At 42.6% G+C, this 23394-nt stretch overlaps 1 protein-coding gene across 1 annotated transcript in view; it reads right to left on the bottom strand.

The window, feature by feature from the left end:
* The window catches only part of LOC126475352 (choline transporter-like protein 1), a 496357-nt gene that overhangs the window by 244895 nt on the left and 228068 nt on the right, over positions 1-23394 (bottom strand). The gene's annotated exons all lie outside the window — the stretch shown is intronic.

The following is a 23394-nucleotide window of genomic DNA, read 5'->3' on the forward strand; positions in this document are numbered from 1 at the left end:
ACGCATTTCAGTGTTCCTGGAAATTCAGCCACTAATGAAGTACAATATGGGATCAAATTGTTTTAAAATGTATCACTACATTTAAAAAATTTTAAAGCTACATTTATGAAAAAAATGGTGTTTCACTTCTCAGTTAGGTACAAACAAATATTTGTTAGGGAATGAAAGCTTCAATGGAAATATCTCCACAACAACGCAAAGGCATGGTTAACAAAAACTTTGGACTCCAGCTACCAGAATCGCTTTTTAGGTCAGAAATATAGTCCGGGAAGACCATGCTTATATGGTCTTCATGAGCGTGAAAAGCTTAGAAGGTGTTGCAGTTTGTAAACAACATAAAAATTCGATTAAATAATAATAAAAAAAATGCTCTGCAGGCCATACAGTCTATGCGAGTGAAGCAGCGGGCGCTAAGCTAGAAAAACATAAACGAGAGAATAACATCAAAATAAAACTTAAGTTGCAAAGAAGTGCCCCTTTTACAACAACAAAAAACAGTGCACACACAAGCGCCTGCCGAGAGCACAATGTGTCGAAGGCTTTAGGACGAAGACTAAGCAAAACTTCGTAACAAAAAACTGCTGTCGATGAGAGTGACGTCACAACATTTCTAGTGGCGGGAAAATATTGCGAATGGTGATTTGAGAAGCGTTACTTTCGAAGTAAATCCTTTTACACAAGACAAATTATGTTACGTGTGAGAAAGTGTGATGAACTTCTTAAATCACGGAGCGTTTGAATCTCGTTCAAAACTTAACACTTTGAGGACATCCCACTTAAAAAAATTCCGGTCCCACAAGACCAGCCATTTATGCCTTATTTAAAATTTTACTGGCCGTTTGTGTTTGGTATGGATAACGCACGCTAAAAATGACCGAGCTTCACGGTTTTTCGTATTTATTTTAGGTTTTTCGTAGATTACAAATTATGTAATGTTGTTGTTGTGGTCTTCAATCCGAAGACTGGTTTGATGCAGCTCTCCATACTACTCTATCCTGTGCGAGCCTCTTCATCTCCGAGTAACTGCTGCAACCTACACCCTTCTGAATCTGCTTACTGTATTCATATCTTGGTCTCCCTCTACGATTTTTACTCCCATACTTCTCCCCCCCCCCCCCCCCAACTCAAAACAGGTGATACCTTCATGTCTCAGAATGTATCCTGTCAATCGATTCTTTCTTTTGGACAATAAGAGCCAAAAATTTCTTTTCTGCCCAATTCCATTCAGTACCTCCTCATTAGCTACGTGATCGACCCATCTAATCTCCAACATTATTTTATAGCGCCACATTTCGAAAGCTTCTATTCTCTGTTTGTCTAAACTGTTTATCATCCATGGTTCAAAATGGTTCAAATGGCTCTGAGCAATATGGGAGTTAACTTCTGAGGTCATCAGTCCCCTAGAACTTAGAACTACTTAAATCTAACTAACCTAGGACATCACACACATCCATGACCGAGGCAGGATTCGAACCTGCGACCGTAGCGGCCACGCGGTTCCAAACTGAAGCGCCTAGAACCGCACGGCCACACCGGACGGCTGTCATCCATGTTTCAGTCCCATACATGGCTGCATTCCATACAAATATCTTCGGAAAAGACTTCCTAATGCTTAAATCTATACTCGATATTAACAAATTTCTCTGCTTCGGAAATGTTTTTCATGCCATCGCCAGTCTAGATTTTACCTACTCTCCACTTCGGCCATCATTTGTTATTTTGCTGCCCAAACAGCAAAACTCATCAAGTACCTCGGTAAGGTCCCGCGCTAAGCTACTTGCAGTACTCCGTGGCCGTCTGCGGGCACTGACGGTGAGATACCGGTCTTCTTGTGGTGTTGTGCACTGTGGACGTCCCGTACTGTAGCGCCTGGACACGTTTCCTGTCTGCTGGAATCGTTGCCATAATCTTGAGATCACACTTTGTGGCACACGGAGGGTCCGTGCTACGACCTGCTGTGTTTGACCAGCCTCCAGTCGCCCTAGTATTCTGCCCCTCGTAAAGTCATCAATATGTGTTCTTTGAGCCATTTTCAACACATAGTCACGATTAGCACGTTTGGAAACGTCTGCTCACTTACTCGCTGCACAGTACTCTGACATGCACCAACACACCTCTGCGTGTGTGAACTGCTGCCAGCGCTACCGTGCGACGACCGCTGGTCAAATGCGCCGCATGGTCATACCCCGAGGTAATTTAAACCCGAAAATCGCACACCAGAGGTTTGTTTCAGCATGTAACAGCATTAACCTTAATTTATGAGCATGAGTGTAGTTTGGGCCTCAATACTTGTAGAAATACAACACAGAGATCGATTTTGCAAGGGTTGTGTGTCCTGGGAGTTACACGCGCGTGGTGGAAGCATCTGACAGTTGTTAAGAAGTGCCGCTCTTTGGCCGTTACGAAAACTGAACGAAGAGCTGCGACAACAGAAACGACGAAGGCATAGCTGACAAAATCACGGAAGAGCCTTGTGATCACTAACGGAGGAAAAAAACAACACTATACCATTTTATATTTTTGCTCATACATCATGAGCCGCTAAGAGTAATTTTCTTATCGCTAAAATCCGCGTCCTTGCGAGTGTGTGAAGGATTTCATCAACATTTAACCAAATTCCTTTCGCTTCGTGTGTTTCGCAAATCTAAATGTAAAATATTTAGAGTGGCGTAGGAATATATATGTATTCAGGGCGACGTCACGGTTTGTCATAACGTCTCTGTAAGTTCTGGGCCCTTTGAACTTTTTATGCAGTTGCCAGTGTTCCACCTCTGAATATGTTCCCCACGTAGGGGGACGAATCGTTCATAAATAGTTTTATGGATCAACCACAGCCTCTCAGCTCGGAAGTTTCAACAGACCACCGGCCGTGAAAGCCTTCACCTCAATGTACCGTTTCTGCTTCAAATCGTGTTTTGAACGAGTCACTACTGCACTAACGCTAACCCGACGTGAAAAATCTTATCTGGGATGGTTACGCTAAGAATTCAAGGCAGAAATATGAAGAGCGAAGCGCTTAGCCTGCTTGCAGAGTGAAATTTTGGTGCAGAATGTTACGCTATCAATAGATAAGAATCGGCCTCCGCCTTGCCTGCTGCAGTGTGCTGCCTGGCTGTGAGTGGCGTTATTTAACTGCTACCGTGTGGAGCTGCCCCTGGCGCACTGCTCTTCTCTGCGGCCGCACGCGTGACGGCAGCGAATCTTTGGCTGCATGTAACGTACCTGGGAAAAAAGGAAAGAACGGTCATGCCATGCAAAGGGGGGCTGAATTTTTAATACAGCAGTTTTCATGCTACTAAGATAGGAACAAACAGGTAGAAGTAACGACTTAATTAAGTTTTTTCCTTGCCTTTTGCAGGAGTGCTGTATCTACAGAGGCTGTTCTTTGGTAATGAGGCAGACAAAGTTGGGATTCGCAGAGCTGACAATGTGAATCTTTGGTTCGAACAGTATGCGTTTTCATGTTATCAGTTGCTGGCTGGAGTCTAGTGGAGACAGCCAGAATTTTGAGGACTGGTTTTATGTGAGATTAATGTAGATGATAGGTAAAGCAGGGGTAAAGGGAGAGAGGAAGTACGTTTACTAGTTATTCAGACGAAATGATGATACTACTTTCTAAAGAAGTAGTGTCCTGATTTAAAGTGGCTGAAATAGTTAAAGTTAACAATAGCACGTGAATGACGAACATTAAATCTCATATGCGATATTTCATTTAATTTTCTTCTACTTTTCACCTGGAACACTTCAAAATGACACTGACGTAGTGAAAACGGTATCGTAAAAATAGTGACGAGCGAGAGAGGGTAGTGTTCAAACGCTTGTCGAATAGTCATTGACTGTATTTACGTATATTATTGCTCTTGAGTTACTAAATAAACACCATTCTCACACTATTATCTAATTGAACTGAAAGGGATAATAATGATCAGAGCTCTTTTTCTGAAAAAGCGTATAGGTATACTCTCGCACTAGATATAACGCAGCGGCAGCTAACTAAGTTTTCAACATAGCTGCTTACTTACTTAACTATAAAATTACATTGCAATTAACATCACCTAGCATTACAACAGTTTCCAAACTGACATCAGTTCATGGCGATTGCTTACACTTTGCTTACTTTTCTCCATCTGTTTCATTTTCATTTGATTACCCCTTGTATTCTGCTGCTCTTGATATCGGTAGCAAGAAGTCTGTCTTTAGAAAACCAAGAGAGTACATAAAGCCTTGGGTTGAAACAACTGCAGTGAAGGACCAACTAGTTTAACGAACCTAAGATTGCTGACGGTTTTTCAGACGTCAGTGTTCTGGTTTACATTTTCTCTTTTGTCATCCACTGGCATCGTTGAAATTCCTGACCTTTCCCTCCCACAGGAATTATTGGCAAGCTTTAGCTTGTTAGATGCAGAAGAACTAGTAAAATAGTTTATTTTGTTGCCGATATTACCTTAACGCCCGGGCTAACATAAATCGAAATGCAGGACACACCATATAATCACTCATACACTCAAAAGGAGGGAATAGTAAGTGAAGAACGAAGTATGCCGTTCCCCGTCTGTCGGCTCCCTCACAGAACAACAAAGCAGCTAACTGGTTGCCAGTGTTTCAATTTTCGAAAACGGTCGGCTACTGCTTCGAAGCGATCGAAACAGTTAAATGTATCGCCTTTCCCACCACGGATTGCGCTGGCATCATTCATATAGTGAATACCAACATGAAAAATTGAAATAAATCTGAATTACGTGCTTGTAAAAAATCTTTGGGAAACCTCTAATTTCTCCAACATCCTAAAGAAGTTAGTTTGCAGACGGAAGAGTTTAGGGGTACACGTCCTCCAGTGTCCCCCCCCCACACAAAAAGTGCACCGATAATGATAACGCTGCAGTGATTGAACTGTGCGGGAACATCGCACGAATACTAGACACACGGACACAGCTCTGAAGCGTCCCATGTTTACCTGTGAGTTCTACCCTCCCCCCTGCCCCTCCTCGCGAATTGAATAGATTCCGATGGTGTTTAACTACACTTAGTTGCCATTTAATTTAGCACAGATTGGCGGTGCCGCAGGGTGGGGGTGGGGGGGGGGGGGGGGGAGGGGAGGGCAAGAAGACCTGGCGGTCACACATTTGAATAGGAATTTACAAGGAAGTGACAACTATGTTCACGTGCAGCGCATACCGCCACCTCGCTTTTCTTTTTGTTTGTGAGCGTGGTGTAGCGATCGACTAGCGCTCGCTCCACATCATTAAGCATTCGACTCAGTTCTTCACTTTTGTGGGGTTTCTGCTATGCCCTCAGTGAATGGTACTGTGATTATTTCCGTCTGTGACAAACCACGTCGGCATGGTCCTCTTCTCTGCTCATTGCTTGATCGATACAAAAATTAAATAGCAGCGACCGCGCTTTACAACTTTTCCTGATTTTAGCCTCTTGTGTTATTCCAACAATGCTGTTTACCCCTGTCTGATTTGTAAAAAGCGAATCTGAGTCGTATTTAGGAGCTATAGATCCCTAACTGCACCTGTGATGCCGTTCCTACCAGAGGAATTGTGATAACTAACCTTTGCATTTTAGTGCAATTTACGATTGAAAACCCTATGACTCAAATGGCTCTAAGCACTATGGGACTTAACATCTGAGGTCATCAGTCCCCTAGACTTAGAACTACGTAACCTAACTAACCTGAGGACATCACACACATCCATGCCCGAGGCAGGATTCGAACCTACGACCGTAGCTGAAAAGCCTATAACGCAGCTCTTAGGTTCATTACTAATTGTATATAATAATAGTATACAAACTACAATTTAAAGAATCGATTAGTAATAAAAACGAAAAGGAATTAAATCATTAAATTATTCAAAACGACTCATTGTGCGGGGTGGGTTGTGTCTTTTGCGTACCCCTATGACGCTTAAGTCCGACCTCTGGTGAACTACAGAGAAGGCAAGCACCTCATAGCATCTTGCATGTTAGTTAAAGGAAGTAATACTGTCGCGCAACGGAAATGCTTTACTGGGTGGAAATTAATAAGGGTGGCCCAAGCAAACATGAAAATATGGGTACCACACCATGCATTTAGACATATTAATAAGAGGAGGGATCATATAGTATATAACAAAACAAATGGTCGTTATAACAGTTATATTTAACATTGTAAAATGAAGCACATGAGTAACCCGCTGATATAAACAACTGAACATTAAATACTTGGACAAGGGGTTCTAATGCTGAACTGTAACCTTGGAACAGGTGGGTGGGCACGGTAAATACAAAGTTATGCGGATACCGCGCAAATACGACCAGTTACTGTGATTGCAGGGAGAACACGGAAAAATAAGACGGAACACCAGTGACACCACCACAGCGCATAATAAAAGGTAACTAGCTGCCTGCAAAATATTAAAAAAGAATAACTGGCTCCTAAAGGGAGTTAACTAATATCGCGTCGCTACAGAATTGCCGATTGCAACTATGACGCATCTTACCATACTCGTAGCGTAGTGAGAAAGGCTGCGACAGTTGTGGCTGGAGGCCCTCAGTTCAGGTCTCTCTACGCTAGTGGCAACACCTTTCTGCGCGACCATATCAGTCGTTCATCGACGAATCTTTACTCCATGTCTCCCGGCGGCAAAAGTTTTCTCTCGTCACCTAGCGTGAAGCGTTTACTCTGCAAAAGCCTAGCATGAGGTGTGTTCTTTTAGGACGCTCTGTAACTTGGCTGCTTTTTCGCCAGAGAAAGAACTAGTCGGCCAATAATGGCAAAGACTTCAAGTTCCGCCCAATAAAATTTAAGTGAAGATGTTAAACAGTCTCCTACTCTTGCGAATTTTTACAATTTCAATAAACAATGCTCGGAGTAAGAAGGAGAGATAGGATGAGGGATGAAAGGGTAAGAGAAATAGTGAATGTGGGACCCTTCCAGAACAGGGTAGAAACATCGAGGCTAAGATGGTATGGGCATTTGAAGAGAATAGAAAACAAGAGGATTGCCAAGGATATACATGAAAAGGAGATGCTAACGAAACAACCATGAAGAAGACCAAGGGATAGATGGCTCAGGGGTGTGGAGAAATGAGCTGAAAAAAAAAAAGAGGCGAGGTGGACCAAAATGAAGACAGATGGTGGGAAAACAGGAACAGATGCCGAGGCTTATATTCTAAGCAGACCCAGCCTAGGGCTGGAAACTGTTCATAATATGATGACGGTGGTGATGATGATGATGATGAGTGCTCTGAAGTGGGAAAATTTCTCCCACTACAAGGCACAATATTCAAAATCACCTTTCAAAAGCCTGGTACGTAGGCAGAGGCGAGAAACTGCGTGCCCTACGAAAAAATACAGTAACGCTGGTTGTTAAAGTTTAAAACGAACGTTACTTCGAGGCATCGTAACGAAACTCCTCACGGTTCCGGGAAGCAACACCTGGCTACAGATCTCTTACCTTGCTAAAAGGCTTCTGCGAAGAATTTTATGTTTTTCGACAGAAGGCGACCGTCCCAAATCTTGCCTGCTGGGGAGCTTGGAGTGAGGAAACTGAATGCTTGTTCGTCTACATGTGACTGCCACTTCGCCTCGGCTTTGGAACATTTTTATGGTAGTCAACCCCTCTTAAAAGGATCCTTATCTGTCGCAAGCCAGCCCGTAGCGGTCTCTCGACGGTACTAAAAAGAGAACCCAGCAGAAGCCAATAAAAGGAACAGTCACTGGTAGTACTGAATTTCGATTACAATTGTTACATGCATCTTCAGTAATCGACTATTTGATCAAGGGAAATGAGCATAAAATATTCTAAAATATGATGGTGGGACAGTTTCAGGATAGACTGGCTACGTAGCATTACTAACATGGCTATGAACACCTATTTTTGTAAAAAGTTCTGATTCACTTCCATGCTGAATTCACAATCTAAATTTCAAAAATAAACGAATGCAAGCAAGTTTGTTAGGCAAGAAAAGAAAAGGAAAGTATCAATCAATCAAATAATGCTTATGATTATTTCAAGTACAACAATTCCCCAAATAATGTTTTAAAATGAATGTTTTAAATAATCTTATTGGCTAATACATTAATACCTGACTACACTTGATATTAATGAAGCTATTTATAGTCTCTTCATGGCTTTATTTTGAATACTGAGTGAAGCCAAAATGTTGAGCCTGTCTTCTCACATGGAGATTCTAAGTTTTTCCTTAACCAATTTCAAGTCTGAAAATGATCACTTCCTACTGGTTTCTCACTGTTTAAGTGGTAAAAAGATTTTTAGAGCAATTTCGATATTAGGAAAACAGTCTATCTTTGTGGATCTTGTTTTCGAAGAAACGAGGTATAGAAGAAAACAACTTTCTGCGAAATTGAACTGATTTCAAATTTCCAGAATTTCGCTAATCGTTCTTTTACGTTTTAGAGGTTTTGCCAATGCAGTACCACACGTTTGATCGATTGTCATTGAGAGGTTTGAGTGGTGAATGTTGATTTAATTCTTATCAGCCTGCCATTGAAAAATTAGCTGAATTTCGTCTCCGTTCTTTACGTTTACAATATTATGCGCAGATCAGTATTAAAACAAAGACTTTTATTTTTATTTTGTGGTGCAGACACATAGGTTGCAAGGTCAGATAGCTTGCGCGAAAGAACGGCCTTAAAGAGACTGAATTAACCCTCTATCATTGTAGTTGACACTACCCTTTAATAATAAAAAATACTCTATCCCATTTTATCAAAAGCCTTCTCCAAACCTACGAACGTAATGAATGTTTCCTTGTTCTTCCTAAATCTGCCCTATATTATTAACCACAGTGCTAAAACTGCTCATCTAGTAACTCTCCTACTTCAAAAAACAAACTGGTCCTCTCTCTACCTACTTTGTAGTTTCCCTTACATTCTTTGATAAAGAACGCGTGTGAGTATTTTTGATGCTCGGATTATGCGGAAATTTTCTCACATTGATCCGCTCTTGATCCCTTCGAAAGTGTATAGTGATATTCTTTTCAAGAATTCAAGAATATGTACTTCCCCAGTTACATAAACTTCATTCGCCTTGTACAGACCTTGCTTCACACATTGGCCTGATGCCAGAAGGAGTTCTGCTGGTGTTTCATAAACATCTGGAAATTTTTTCTTGAAAGTTTATGCATTGCTTTGAAATTCAGATGAGTATTATATCCGCCTTATTATCCTCTTGCGCCGTGTCCTCATTTTCAACTAACTTAATTTCTCCTTAGCAACTATAAGGTTTCCCTAAGTATTGTTTCCAACTTTTCGCCTTATTTCCTGTTTTCTTTACTCAGTTACCCATTTCCATCTGTAATAACAGTGCTACTTATTCTGTGTTCTCCAAAGTGATAGTTTATTAGTCGAAGTGCATCATCAAATGGCTTTGAGCACTATGGGACTTAACATCTGTGGTCATCAGTCCCCTAGAACTTAGAACTACTTAAACCTAACTAACCTAAGGGCATCACACACATCCATGCCCGAGGCAGGATTCGAACCTGCGACCGTAGCAGTTGCGCGGCTCCGGACTGAGCGCCTAGAACCGCGAGACCACCGCGGCCGGCTACGCATCATCTCTCTTGCAGTTTTATATCTTTCCTCTATCCACTATTCCTGAGCTTTTCTACGAGTGAGCTATAATGTTGCTATTCACTTACATTTCTGCATTGTTGCCGTTTATTAATTAATAACAGTAACTAATTTGTTACCAGTGGCTGCCTCTTTTATGCCTTCTTCTATGGTAGTAGTGTTTCTGTGACGTTTACTACATTTCTATTATTGGCATGACATCGGTATTCCACAACCGTAAATCCTCGAAGCGATACTTTTTTAGTGCCACATCTTCTAAAGCAGTTTGTGTATTTAGTTCCTTCAACTTGTGTAGGTCCTAACATGTCAGCTGCTTTCTCTTTAATTTCTTGAATTTAAACTTTGATTTCATTAGTACAAGGTTATGGTCACCTGCCGATGCCAGAACTTGGATAATTCTTGTTGCCCTTACTTTCATTTCCGAATCTTTGTCTTACCAAAGTGTTTTCCATGTATACTTCATTGTCAGACGGTTCTCGTAAGTGCCTTCGTAGCAACATACTCGTGCCTGTCATAATACAGTTCTATTTATTTTTCTCCTCTTTAATTTCGCTTGCCCAGATCTGTGTGTCACGTTATTGTCTCTTCTCCACCTTCAGCAACGACTGCATTCATGTCCCCGATTATGATGAAATTAACGCCCTCTTTGACATATTTCACGAGTTCATTAACATCAGTTTTTTCTCATCTGGAAATGTAGTTGATCTATACACGTGTGTGGTTACGATGTCTGTTGGATATGCATTCAATTTCGCTATCAAAGTTGTTTCTGTTTGCTGTAGATAACGCCTTAGACTATTGCAAGTTTTCTTGTTATTATGCCTATGCTACCATTATCTAACCCCTTACGAATAATCGTAAGAGAAGCATTTTAAATTTTCTATTTTTCATGCCATCATTTCTGATCGATTCTTAAGAGACTATCAGCATTCTTTAACACCTATCTTTGTATTTTCAACTGTGTCACACAGCCTTACCGTTCTAACAGTCCAAGTGCCCAGCCAAATTAGGATTTTCTTTTTCTCTGATTGCTGCCCCCCCCCCCCCCCATTTCTTTCATTCTACGGTGATCCGAACAGCGGATTATTTCACCTTTGGTATTGTGCGAAAGGAAGCCGTCATGATATTTTTCGCAGAGAACGGCGTATGGTGTGAGATGGTATCTCGTTGCCTTTCATATCGCAGTAATGACGCCGTTCAAGTCAGTTTCTCCGGATCCCTCCCGCTTCGCCTACTGTAGAAACTACAGTCTACCTCCCCTCTCCCCAAGCCCCACGCACCCACAGTCAGAATGAATATTCTCAATGTTCTAACCTGAGCAGAAAGGACTGCTACTTCCGTTCTGCGATTCGTAGACGTGATCGCCTGGTCCGAGATGCCTCACAAATCGTTGCAGTCCTCAACATAGACTTGGCAAGAGAAGCAGACTGGTCTCCTGTTCGGAATTACGGTGGTACAGATTCCCACCGCCGTACAGGTTTAGGCTTTCCATTGTTCCCCCAAATCGCTTGAAACAAATGTCAGAGTGGTTCCTTACACAAATTTCCCCCAACCCGCACTCCGTGTCTAATGAACTTGTCGATGGAACAGGTAGTACCTGTCTGCTAAACAAGATGTCAGATTGGCGGGTCCCCTGATCGCTGCGGGAACAAAATATAAGAAGAAAGATTAAAGCAAGGTTTGCACATGCAACTAAAGTGACGGCACTCTGGTGTTGTCGACAGAGTTGCATGTGGAAACACTCAAACTCCAGTCACGTCACTCGACTGACACCACTTTTTACCGTGCGACTAAAACTTATAGTTGTTTTAACTCCGCGACGCCATCAGCCTTCCCCTGTCGTAGATAGCACCGCTCGACTGCCGCCTGGCATATGCAATTCATGACATCAACCATCTGTTTATCTTTTTGCTGTGTACCACAAGAAACACGCCGTAGGGTGATTTATTGGGAACAGCAAGAGACCCAAGTTGTATCAATCTCTTTCATAGAGTTACACTGAGAACAGACTACACTTTCAGAAAAGCTTCTACCACTCCCTTTCTTATACATGTACTTGATGATTATAAAAATACAAATTAGATAACTTGTGTGAAATGGATAAACACGTAGTACAACAAGTTCGTCGCAAAAGACTTCATGGTTACATACAATTTCTTATTCCCACACACGCAACAATTACATAACAATGTGAGAATTTTGTATTATAAATTTTCACGAATCACTCCAGCAAAATAATGCACATAAACAGAAGCATCATATTCCGTATCTACATACTACTTGCAAATTTGACGACATTTACCTGTTTTATCATTCCCCTCCCCTTATGAGCACCAAATAACAAATTTATGCAATGAATATGTACGAGATTCATATCATCCGATCCGTGTATAAGTGTTGTTTGTATGTAAATTACTTTGTAGGTTGTTGTTGTTGTGGTCTTCAGTCCGAAGATTGGTTTGATGCAGCTCTCCACACTACTCTATTCCGTGCAAGCCTCTTCATGGCTGAATAACTACTGCAGCCTATATACTGCTGAATCTGCATACTGTATTCATCTCTTGGTCTCCCTCTATGATTTTCCCTGCCTCCCACCCCCCCCCCTTCCACCCCACGCGCACACGCTTGCATCCACTTCTAAATTGGTGATCCCTTGATGTCTCAGAACGTTTCCTATTAGCCGAACCATTCTTCTAGCCAGGTTGTGCCACAAATTTATTTTCTCCACAATTCTATTCTAAACCTCCTCCTTACTGACATGATCTACCCATCTAATCTAACAACGGAACCTCCCCATCGCACCCCCCTCAGATTTAGTTATAAGTTGGCACAGTGGATAGGCCTTGAAAAACTGAACACAGATCAATCGAAAAAACAGGAAGAAGTTGTATGGAACTATGAAAAAAATAAGCAAAATATACAAACTGAGTAGTCCATGCGGAAGATAGGCAACATCAAGGATAGTTTGAGCCCAGGAGCGCCGTGGTCCCGTGGTTAGCGTGAACAGCTGCGCAATGAGAAGTCCTTGGTTCAAGTCTTCCCTCGAGTGAAAATTTTAATTTTTTATTTTCAGACAATTATTATCTGTCCGTCCCTCCGTCAGATTCGAGGTAACTGCGCCGTAGTGTGGGAACGCTACACCTAAACGTAAAAATTTGAAAACGTTAAAAACATATGTTTTGACAGAGCACAGGGAAAACTGCGCGACTCTGCAAATGTTGCATTCATTTGCTGCAGTTTATGTGACAAACTCTTATGTTTTCATCACTTTTTTGGGAGTGATTATCACATCCACAAGAAAACCTAAATCGGGCAAGGTAGAAGAATCTTTTTACCCATTCGCCAAGTGTACAAGTTAGGTGGGTCGACAACATATTCCTGTCATGTGACGCACATGCCGTCACCAGTGTCGTATAGAATATATCAGACGTGTTTTCCCGTGGAGGAATTGGTTGACCTATGACCTTGCGATGCAACGTTTTCGGTTCCCATTGGAGAGACGTCCTTTCGTCTACTAATCGCACGGTTTTGCGGTGCGGTCGCAAAACACAGACACTAAACTTATTAGAGTGAACAGAAACGTCAATGACCGAACGGACAGATCATAACTTTGCGAAAATAAAAGATTAAACTTTTCACTCGAGGGAAGACTTGAACCAAGGACCTTTCGTTCCGCAGCTATTCACGCTAACCACGGGACCACGGCGCTCCTTAGCTCACATTAACCTTAAAGTTGCTTATCCTACGCATGGACTACTCAGTTTGTATATTTTGCTTATTTTTTCATAGTTCCACACAACTTCTTCCTGTTTTCTCGATTGATCTGTGTTCAGTTTTTCAAGGCCTATCCACTGTGCCAACTTATAATTAAATCTGAGGGGGGTGCGATGGGGAGGTTCCCTTGTAAGTGTTTTTGTGTAGCACCACATTTCAAAAGCTTCTCTTCCCTTCTAAATTGTTTATCATCAATGTTTCACTTCCAAACGCGGCTACACTCCAGACAAATACCTTCAGGAGAGACCTCCTAACACTTAAGTCTACTTAAAATGTTAATAAACTTCTGTTCTTCAGACACGTTTTCTTGCCGTTGCCAGTCTGTTTTATATCCTCTCTGCTTCGGCAATCATTTGCTATTTTGCCGCTCAAATAGCCAAACTCCTTTACTACTTTAAGTGTCTCGTTTCCTAATCTAATCCCCTCAGCACCATCTGATTTGATTCGACTACATTCCATTATCATCGTTTTACTTTTGATGATGTTCATCTTATATTCTCCTTTCAAGGCATTGTCCATTCCGTTCAACAGCTCTTCAAGTTCTTTGCTGTCTCTGACAGAATTACAATATCAACGGCAAACCTCAAAGTGTTTATTTCTCTCGCAAAACTTTAACTCCTACTCCAAATTTTTCTTTGGCTTCTTTTATTGCTTGCTCAGTGTACAAATTGAATAACATCGCTGTAGGCGACAACCCCGTGTCCCTGACCTCTCAGCTACTGCTCCCCTTTCATGTCCCTCGACTCTTATAACTGCTGCCTGGTTTCTATACAATTTGTAAACAGCCCTTCACTCCCTGTATTTTACCCATGCTACTTTCAGAATTTTAAGAGAGAGTATTCCAGTCAACATTGCCAAAAGCTTTCTCTAAGTCTACAAATGCTAGATACGTAGGTTTGGATTTCCTTAACCAATCTTCTAAGGTAAGTCTAGGGTCAGGATTGCCTCGCGTGTTCCAACATTTCTACGGAATCCAAAATGATCTTCCCCGAGGTCGGCTTCTACCAGCTTTTCAATTCGTCTATAAGGAATTCGAGTTAGTATTTTGCAGCCGTGACTTATTAAACTGATAGTTCTGTAATTTTCACACCTGCCACCACCTGCTGTCTTTGCGATCGGAATTATTATATTCTTCCCGTAGTCTGAGGGCATTTCGCCTGTCTCATACATCTTGCACACAGGTGGAAGAGTTTTGTCTTAGCTGGCTCTCCCAAGTCTATCAGTATTTCTGACGGAATGTCTTCTATTCCCGGGGTTTGTTTCCACTCACGTCTTTCAGTGCTCTATCAAATTCTTCTCTCAAGAGTCATATCTCCCACCTCATCTTCATCTCCGCCCTCTTCAATTTCTATAATATTTCTTTCAAATTTATCACGCTTGTATAGACTCTCTCCACATACATCTTCCAGTTTTCGGCTTTCCCTTCTTTGATTAGGAATGGCTTTCTATTAGAGCTCTTGGTATTCATAGAGCTGCTTCTCGTTTCTCCAAAGGTCTCTTTAATTATCCTGTACATGGTATCTATCATTCCCGTAGTGAAACACACTTCTAAATTCTTATTTTTTTGTCATCTAACCATTCTTCCTTAGCCATTTACACTTCCTGTCAATCTCATTTTTTACACGTTGAGATTTCCTTTCGCCTGCTTCATTTTTATATTTCTCCTTTCATCAGTAAAATTCAGGATCTTCTGTATTATCCAAGGGTTTCTACTAGGCCTTGTCTTTTTACCTATTTGATCCTCTGCTGCCTTCATTATTTCATACCTTAAAGCTATCAATTCATTTTCTATTGTATTACTCTCCCCTGTTCTAGTCAACCGCTGCCTAATGCTCCGTCTAAAACTGTCATCAACCTCTTATTCTTGCAACTTATCTGGTTTAAATCTCCTTCATTTCCTACTTTTTTTCAATTTCTTCAGTTTTAAAATACAGTTCATAATCAATAAACTGCAGTCAGAGTCGACATCTCAAAGGCCTTACGATTAAAATCTGGTACGGAAACGTTTGTAGTATCATTATATACTCAATCTGAAACCTTTCAGTGTCTCAAAGTCTCTTCCACGTATACACCTTCTTTCATCATTGTTAAACCAAGTGTAAACTATGATTAATTTATGTTCTGCCCAAAATTCTACCAGGCTGCTTCCTCTTTCACTCCTTTCCACCAGACCATATTCCCTTTGCTTATACAACCAACTTCCAGAAACAATTTTGTCCACCAGTCATAAATCTGCCAGCGTCTTGCTGAATCGACGGAGGACTGCACGTTGCACTTGAACAATGGATTGACTTCAGCAATTACAACACAGAAAATCTTTCCAGAATGAGATTTTCACTCTGCAGCGGAGTGTGCGCTGATATGAAACTTCTTGGCAGATTAAAACTGTGTGCCCGACCGAGACTCGAACTCGGGACCTTTGCCTTTCGCGGGCAAGTGCTCTACACAGTTTTAATATGCCAGGAAGTTTCATATCAGCGCACACTCCGCTGCAGAGTGAAAATCTCATTCTGGAAACATCCCCCAGGCTGTGGCTAAGCCATGTCTCCGCAATATCCTTTCTTTCAGGAGTGCTAGTTCTGCAAGGTTCGCAAGAGAGCTTCTGTAAAGTTTGGAAGGTAGGAGACGAGGTACTGGCAGAAGTAAAGCTGTGAGTACCGGGCGTGAGTCGTGCTTCGGTAGAGCACTTGCCCGCGAAAGGCAAAGGTCCCGAGTTCGAGTCTCGGTCGAGCACACAGTTTTAATCTGCCAGGAAGTTTCACAGAAAATCTTGTTGCTCTTGTGGTGTAGTCTCCATGTTGCTACAAACAACAGGGCAGCTGTTTCAAAACTTTGAACCTTCCTCTATCCAGTGACATGGGCGGTCCGCACGGCTAGTCGTGCGATCAAACACGCTGCTTCCCGAGCGGGAAGGCGTGCCGGTCCCCGGCACGAATCCGCCCGGCGGATTAGTGGCGAGGTCCGGTGTGCTGGCCAGCCTGTGGATGGTTTTGAAGGCGGTTTTTCATCTACCTCGGCGAACGCGGGCTGGTTCCCCTTATTTCACCTCAGTTACACTATGTCGGCGATTGCTGCGCAAACACTGTCTACACGTACGCGTACACCATAATTACTCTACCACGTAAACATTTGGGGCTACACTCGTCTGTTGTGAGACGTTCCCGGGCGATGTCCGCTGGGGCCGGCCGGAGTGGCCGAGAGGTTCTAGGCGCTTCAGTCTGGAAACGCGCGACCGTTACGGTCGCAGGTTCGAATCCTGCCTCGGGCATGGATGTGTGTGATGTCCTTAGGTTAGTTAAGTTTAAGTAGTTATAAGTTCTAGGCGACTGATGACCTCAGCTGTTAAGTCCCACGGTGCTCAGAGCCATTTGAACCTTGTCCACTGGGGGCCGAACCGCATAATAACCCTGGGTTCGGTGTGGGGCGGCGGTGGGGTGGATGGAGTGCTGTGGCCTGTTGTTGGGTTGTGTACCACTGAGGGCTACGGCGGGATGAAGCCTCTCCGTCGTTTCTAAAAATGGTTCAAATGGCTCTGAACACTGGGACTTAGCTGCTGAGGTCATCAGTCCCCTAGAACTTGGAACTACTTAAGCCTAACTAATCTAAGGACATCATACACATCCATGCCCGAGGCAGGATTCAAACCTGCGACCGTATCGGTCGCGCTGTTCCAGACTGAAGCGCCTAGAACCGCTCGGCCACCACGGCCGGCCCGTCGTTTCTAGCTCCCCGGTTTAATACACAATACAATACACAGTGACACGCGCAATAAGTTTCTGTATTTTAATGTTTGTAATAAACAATTAAAATGTGATGTTTCTTTTTGAATAGCCCTTATACAGGGTGGTCCATTTATCGCGACCGGGCCAAATATCTCACGAAATAAGCGTCAAACGAAAAAACTACAAAGAAAGAAACTTGTATAGCTTGAAGGAGGAAGCCAGATGGCGCTATGGTTGGCCCGCTAGATGGCGCTGCCATAGGTCAAACGGATATCAACTGCGTTTTTTTAAATAGTAGCCTCCATTTTTATTACATATTCGTGTAGTACGTAAAGAAATATGAATGTTTTAGTTGGACCACATTTTTCGCTTTCTCATAGATGGCGCTGTGATAGTCACAAACATATAGCTCACAATTTTAGACGAATAGTTGGTAACAGGTAGGTTTTTTTAAATTAAAATACAGAACGTAGGTACGTTTGAACATTTTATTTCGATTGTTCCAATGTGATACATGTACCTTTGTGATCTTATCATTTCTGAGAACGCCTGCTGTTACAGCGTGATTACCTGTTAATACCACATTAGTGCAATAAATGCTCAAAATGATGTCCGTCAACCTCATTGCATTTGGCAGTACGTGTAACGACATTCGTCTCAACGGCGAGTAGTTCGCCTTCCGTAATGTTCGCACATGTATTGACAATGCGCCGACGCATGTTGTCAGGCGTTGTCGGTGTATCACGATAGCAATTATCCTTCAACTTTCCCCACAAAAAGAAATCCAGAGACGTCAGGTCCGGTGAACGTGCGGGCCAGGGTATGGTGATTCGACGACCAACCTACCTCTCATGAAATATGTTATTCGATACCGCTTCAACCGCACGCGAGGTACGTGCCGGACATCCATCATGTTGGAAGTACATCGCCATTCTGTCATGCAGTGAAACGTCTTGTAGTAACATCGGTAGAACATTACGTTGGAAATCAGCATAAATTGCACCATTTAGGTTGCCATCGATAAAATGGGGGCGAATTATCCTTCCTACCATAATGCCGCACCATACGTTAACCCGCCAAGGTCGCTGATGTTCCACTTGTCGCAGCCATCGTGCATTTTCCGTTGCCCAATAGTGCATATTATGCCGGTTTACCTTACCGCTGTTGGTGAATGACGCTTCGTCGCTAAATAGAACACCTGCAAAAAATCTGTCATCGTCCCGTAATTTCTCTTGTGCCCAGTGGCAGAACTGTACACGACGTTCAAAGTCGTCGCCATGCAATTCGTGGTGCATAGAAATATGGTACGGGAGCAATCGATGTTCATGTAGCACTCTCAACACCGACGTTTTTGAGATTCCCGATTCTCGCGCAATTTGTCTGCTACTGATGTGCGGATTAGCCGCGACAGCAGCTAAAACACCTACTTGGGCATCATCATTTGTTGCAGGTCGTGGTTGACGTTTCATATGTGGCTGTACACTTGCCGTTTTCTTAAATAACGTAAGTATCCGGCGAACGGTCTGGATACTTGGATGATGTCGTCCAGGATACCGAGCAGCACACATAGCACACGCCCGTTGGGCATTTTGATGACAACAGCCATACATCAACGCGATATCGACCTTTTCCGCAATTGGTAAACGGTCCATTTTAACACGGGTAGGTATTAAACCTACCACGGAGTAGGTATTAAAATCCATGGAGAAGAAATAAAGCTTCGGGCATGGATGTGTGTGATGTCATTAGGTTGGATAGGTTTAAGTAGTTCTAAGTTCTAGGGGACTGATGACCACAGCAGTTAAGTCCCATAGTGCTCAGAGCCATTTTGAAGAAATAAAAACTTTCAGGTTCGCCGATAACATTGTAATTCTGCCAGACAGAGCAAAGGACTTAGAAGAGATGTTGAACGGAATGGATAGTGTCTTGATAGGAGGATATAAGATGGACATCAACAAAAGCAAAACGAGTATAATGGAATGTAGTCGAACTAAGTCGGGTGATGCTGAGGGAAGTAGATTAGGAAATGAGACACTTAAAGTAGTAAAGGAGTTTTGCTATTTGAGGAGCAAAATAACTGATGATGGTCGAAGTAGAGAGGATATAAAATGTAGACTGGCAATGGCAAGGAAAGCGTTTCAAAGGAAAGAAATTTGTTAACATCGAGTATAGATTTAAGTGTCAGGAAGTCGTTTCTGAAAGTATTTGTATGGAGTGTAGCCATGTATGGAAGTGAAACATGGACGATAACTAGTTTGGACAAGAAGAGAATAGAAGCTTTCGAAATGTGGTGCTACAGAAGAATGCTGAAGATTAGATGGGTAGATCATATAACTAATGAATGGGGAGAAGAGAAGTTTGTGGCACACCTTGACTAGAAGAAGGGATCGGTTGGTAGGACATGTTCTGAGGCATCAAGGGATCACCAATTTAGTATTGGAGGGCAGCGTGGAGGGTAAAAATCGTAGAGGGAGACCAAGAGATGATTACACTAAACAGATACAGAAGGATGCGGGTTGCAGTAGGTACTGGGAGATAAAGAAGCTTGCACAGGATAGAGTAGCATGGAGAGCTGCATCAAACCGGTCTCAGGACTAAAGACCACAACAACAACGATGTATCACGAAGCAAATACCGTCCGCACTGGCGTAATGTTACGTGATACCGAGTACTTCTACGTTTGTGACTATTACAGCGCCATCTATCACAAAGCGAAAAAAGTGGTCCAACTAAAACATTGTTTTTTTTACGTACTACACGAATATGTAACAAAAAATGGGGGTTCGTATTTTAAAAAACGCATTTGATACCCGTTTGACCTATGGCAGCGCCATCTAGCGGGACAACCACAGCGCCATCTGGTTTCCCCCTTCAAGCTGGATGAGTTTCGTTCTTTGTAATTTTTTTCGTTTGTTGCTTATTTCGTGAGATATTTGGCTGGGTCACTATGAATGGACCACCCTGCATAACGAAAAAATAAAAACAATTGTTTGCAGTGCGCTTGATCCCAGAAAGCCGGCAGTGGGCGCCTGTCTGATGACTGCTCCCTGGGGAGTTAGGGCGGAGTGAGTGAGGATGCTGGCTGGCTGTCTGGCTGGCGAGACGTCGGAGCAGAGCGAGGAGGCACAGGAAGCCGCAAGTGGTCCGGCCTTGGCGCTGCCTCGCGCGGGGGCGGCCGCACTCAGGCTCGCGCTGCTGCCCGCAGTCTTATGCGCCCGCTCTGCTCCTTTCATCTCCTCGCTCTCCAAATCACGAACGAATAACTCTTTTCCTGAATAGGCTACGGGCACACCAAGAGTTGCTGGTGCGGCGGCGCTGTTCTTTCCGTCCCTTTACGACGGACCTGCGCCTACCTGTGAACACTGTCTCAGCAGATCAGTAGGAAAGCCGAGTGAAACCTACTGTACTTCGGCGTGAACCAGGCTGCAATTTAAGTCACTAATCTACGTTTCGGGAGAAAGTTTTCACACAAATGAAAGGTTGGAAATTTTATCCTCAATTAATATATTCTGAAACTTAGGTGAACTAGTATCACTGCCAATTCCGTGCTAGTCTTAACACAGTCACTCACAATCCCTTTCACTCACGTTAGCACGTTTATGGTGTTGCATTTCCCGAAATAGCTACAAAAATACTGATTGTTTTTCATTGACAATGCTCGCCAAGTATTAAGTCTGTCGGTACCTAATGCAGTCACAGTTTTTAGCACCGACCTGCTCAATACGCCTCGCGGAATTTATGTCTTTTCTCGTCACAAAATTCACTTAAAAATTCAGAAATTTCTACATCCCCGTCGGAATAATTACGCCGTCACTTTACCACACTTTTGATGTATGAAACACCGCTGGATCCGGTAACTTACCGTTTCCATCGGAACTACTACTACTACGCACGTCCGAACTGTTTCATGGCTAGGCTCCCACTCCTCTCTAGAACACTCTAAGTCTTCTCTACCAGCAGAGAAAGGCGCGCGAAGAATACTGCTTTACCATTGGTCAGTTTACTCAACAGCCAATAGCAAAACAACATTCTCCTGTGTCAATCCGCGCTATTCATCAATAACCAATCGCAAAATAGTAAACCTAACGACTGCACTTTTTACCGACGTAATTATCTAATATGCTGAAGTTTCGTTTGTGCATAAAGTTATTTCCTATTGTTTATTTATACCTGAATTAACTTTCCCTTTACCATAAACTTACTTTACAAATCTATTCTACAAAAATCCCCTTTGTCCATATCCATACTTCTTCGAAATGTTCCCACACTAAATCCCACTACATAACTAGTTAAACAATTATCTTCATATTAACCTTAAACCACACTCACGCATCATTCATACTGCTAAAACACATTTATAACATTTTATATACACAAAAAGACATAATAACACTTTATGAAAAAACTAGAACAGTTTATGAAAAACATTCTATTACTTTAGTGCACTCTAGTGGGCACAATCGAAACTAAAATCACAGTCCCCCTATCCAATATTGTCCTCTGTCGGCTGGTACATAAACTACGTGCGCGTCCAGTCTCGCGTCACCATCTGTCACTATCCAGCTCTGACACACATCTCCCACTTACCCGCCTCCAAGGCAGGATCGTTATACGGCGCTACGCCTCACTGGCTTTGGCCCATTCCAGTTGGAACTGAAAAATGATTTCGGAATTGTATGACATCAAGGGTTTCAGTATCAGCACTAATTCGGCCTCCGCGAGCATGAAGTACCTGAAGAAATAGTTGAAGGGGTCCGGCTGCTGCACCACAATCCTAAAACTCGAGTACTACCTGCTCTTGGAGTATCAGATCATTTTACTGTTTCGGTGGATGTCCATTAGGGTGGCTTTTTGCTTATCGCCAGAATAATGGACACTGTCTCCAGGGATCTTTAGAAATTAGCACCTCGGCCACTGCTTTATTATGCTGATGACGTTCTTCTGGCTCGTGAAGACAAGAACGACATTCAATGACAAGTCCAAGCTGGAAGTACCACCTTAAACAGTCTGAAATGTCAACAGATGCAACTAATACTTACACCATTGAGCTCGGTGGTGTAGATTTGCCAAATACAAGTATCTCCAAGAATCTTCAAGTATCTTGGTTCAAAAATCGCTGCCGATGGTTCACTCGTCGCCCAAATAATAAAGCGCTTCAGTGGTGCGTGGCTTATATAACTGGTATGTTTTGTGATAGGAAGATCCTGGACCGAATCAAATTAAAAATATACCGAATACGAAAAGTTTTTCACAGGGCGCCACCAGCCGGAAAGTGGAAATATTCGTCGATGACAAAAAAAAAAAAGGAAAAATATGATCCTACGCGAAATTACAGTTTTCAAGAAGTCATTTCTTTACCAGGTGCAATTCAGTATTGTTAATGTCCGCCTCCGGTAGCTGAATTATCATGTAAGCAGGAGGTCCCGGGTTCGAGTCCCTGTCGGGGCACACATTTTAACATGTCCCCATTGATATATATATATATATATATATATATATATATATATATATATATATATATATATATATATATATATATATATCTCAACGCCCGTCAGCAGCTGTAGGTATTAATATAATTCTGATCTCTTTTGCCGGCACGGTAGCTCAGCGTGTTCGGTCAGAGGGTTGCTCGCCCTCTGGAATAAAAAAACTGCGTAAAGGAATCAACGATCAACTTGAACGTCTTATGACCTTACGACGTCTGCCCAGACCAAACGCAACGAACAATAAAAAAAAAAAAAGGTCAGCGTGACAGGTTGTCAATCCTCTAGGGGCCGGGTTCGATATCCGGCTGGGTCGGGGAATTTTCTCCGCCCACGGACTGGGTGTTGTGCTGTCCTCATCATCATCCTATCATCCTCATCGACTGCGGGTCACCGATGTGGCGTCAAATTGAAAGACCGGTTCCGCCCGACGGGGGACCCTAGCCATACGATTAAATAAATAAATAAATAAAGTATTGTCAATGTAGAAAATACGTAACTATTAAGAATTGAAATGAATGTGTTCCTGTAACAATATCTTTGTAAATCTTTAAAATAATTTTCATGCTCTACCTTTTAACACCTAATTGTGATCGTCTCTCTTAATGTAATATGTTTCGTCAACCGACATCGGATATGCTACGAAAGTAAAAAGTGCAGAAGACATTGCAGCTGACTGGTCAAAACATCGGTAGCTAAACAGAAACATGCTTTGTTTTGACCGCTATCTTGTTTCTACTGCACAGTAAAGTTGATTGTGATGTCATATTTCAAGCGTCCTTTACAAAATTCAAGGAGCCACAACACCGAGGAACTGAACACTGCACAGG

The sequence above is a fragment of the Schistocerca serialis genome, chromosome 4, assembly GCF_023864345.2.
Source record: "Schistocerca serialis cubense isolate TAMUIC-IGC-003099 chromosome 4, iqSchSeri2.2, whole genome shotgun sequence".
Classification (NCBI taxonomy): Eukaryota; Metazoa; Arthropoda; class Insecta; order Orthoptera; family Acrididae; genus Schistocerca; species Schistocerca serialis.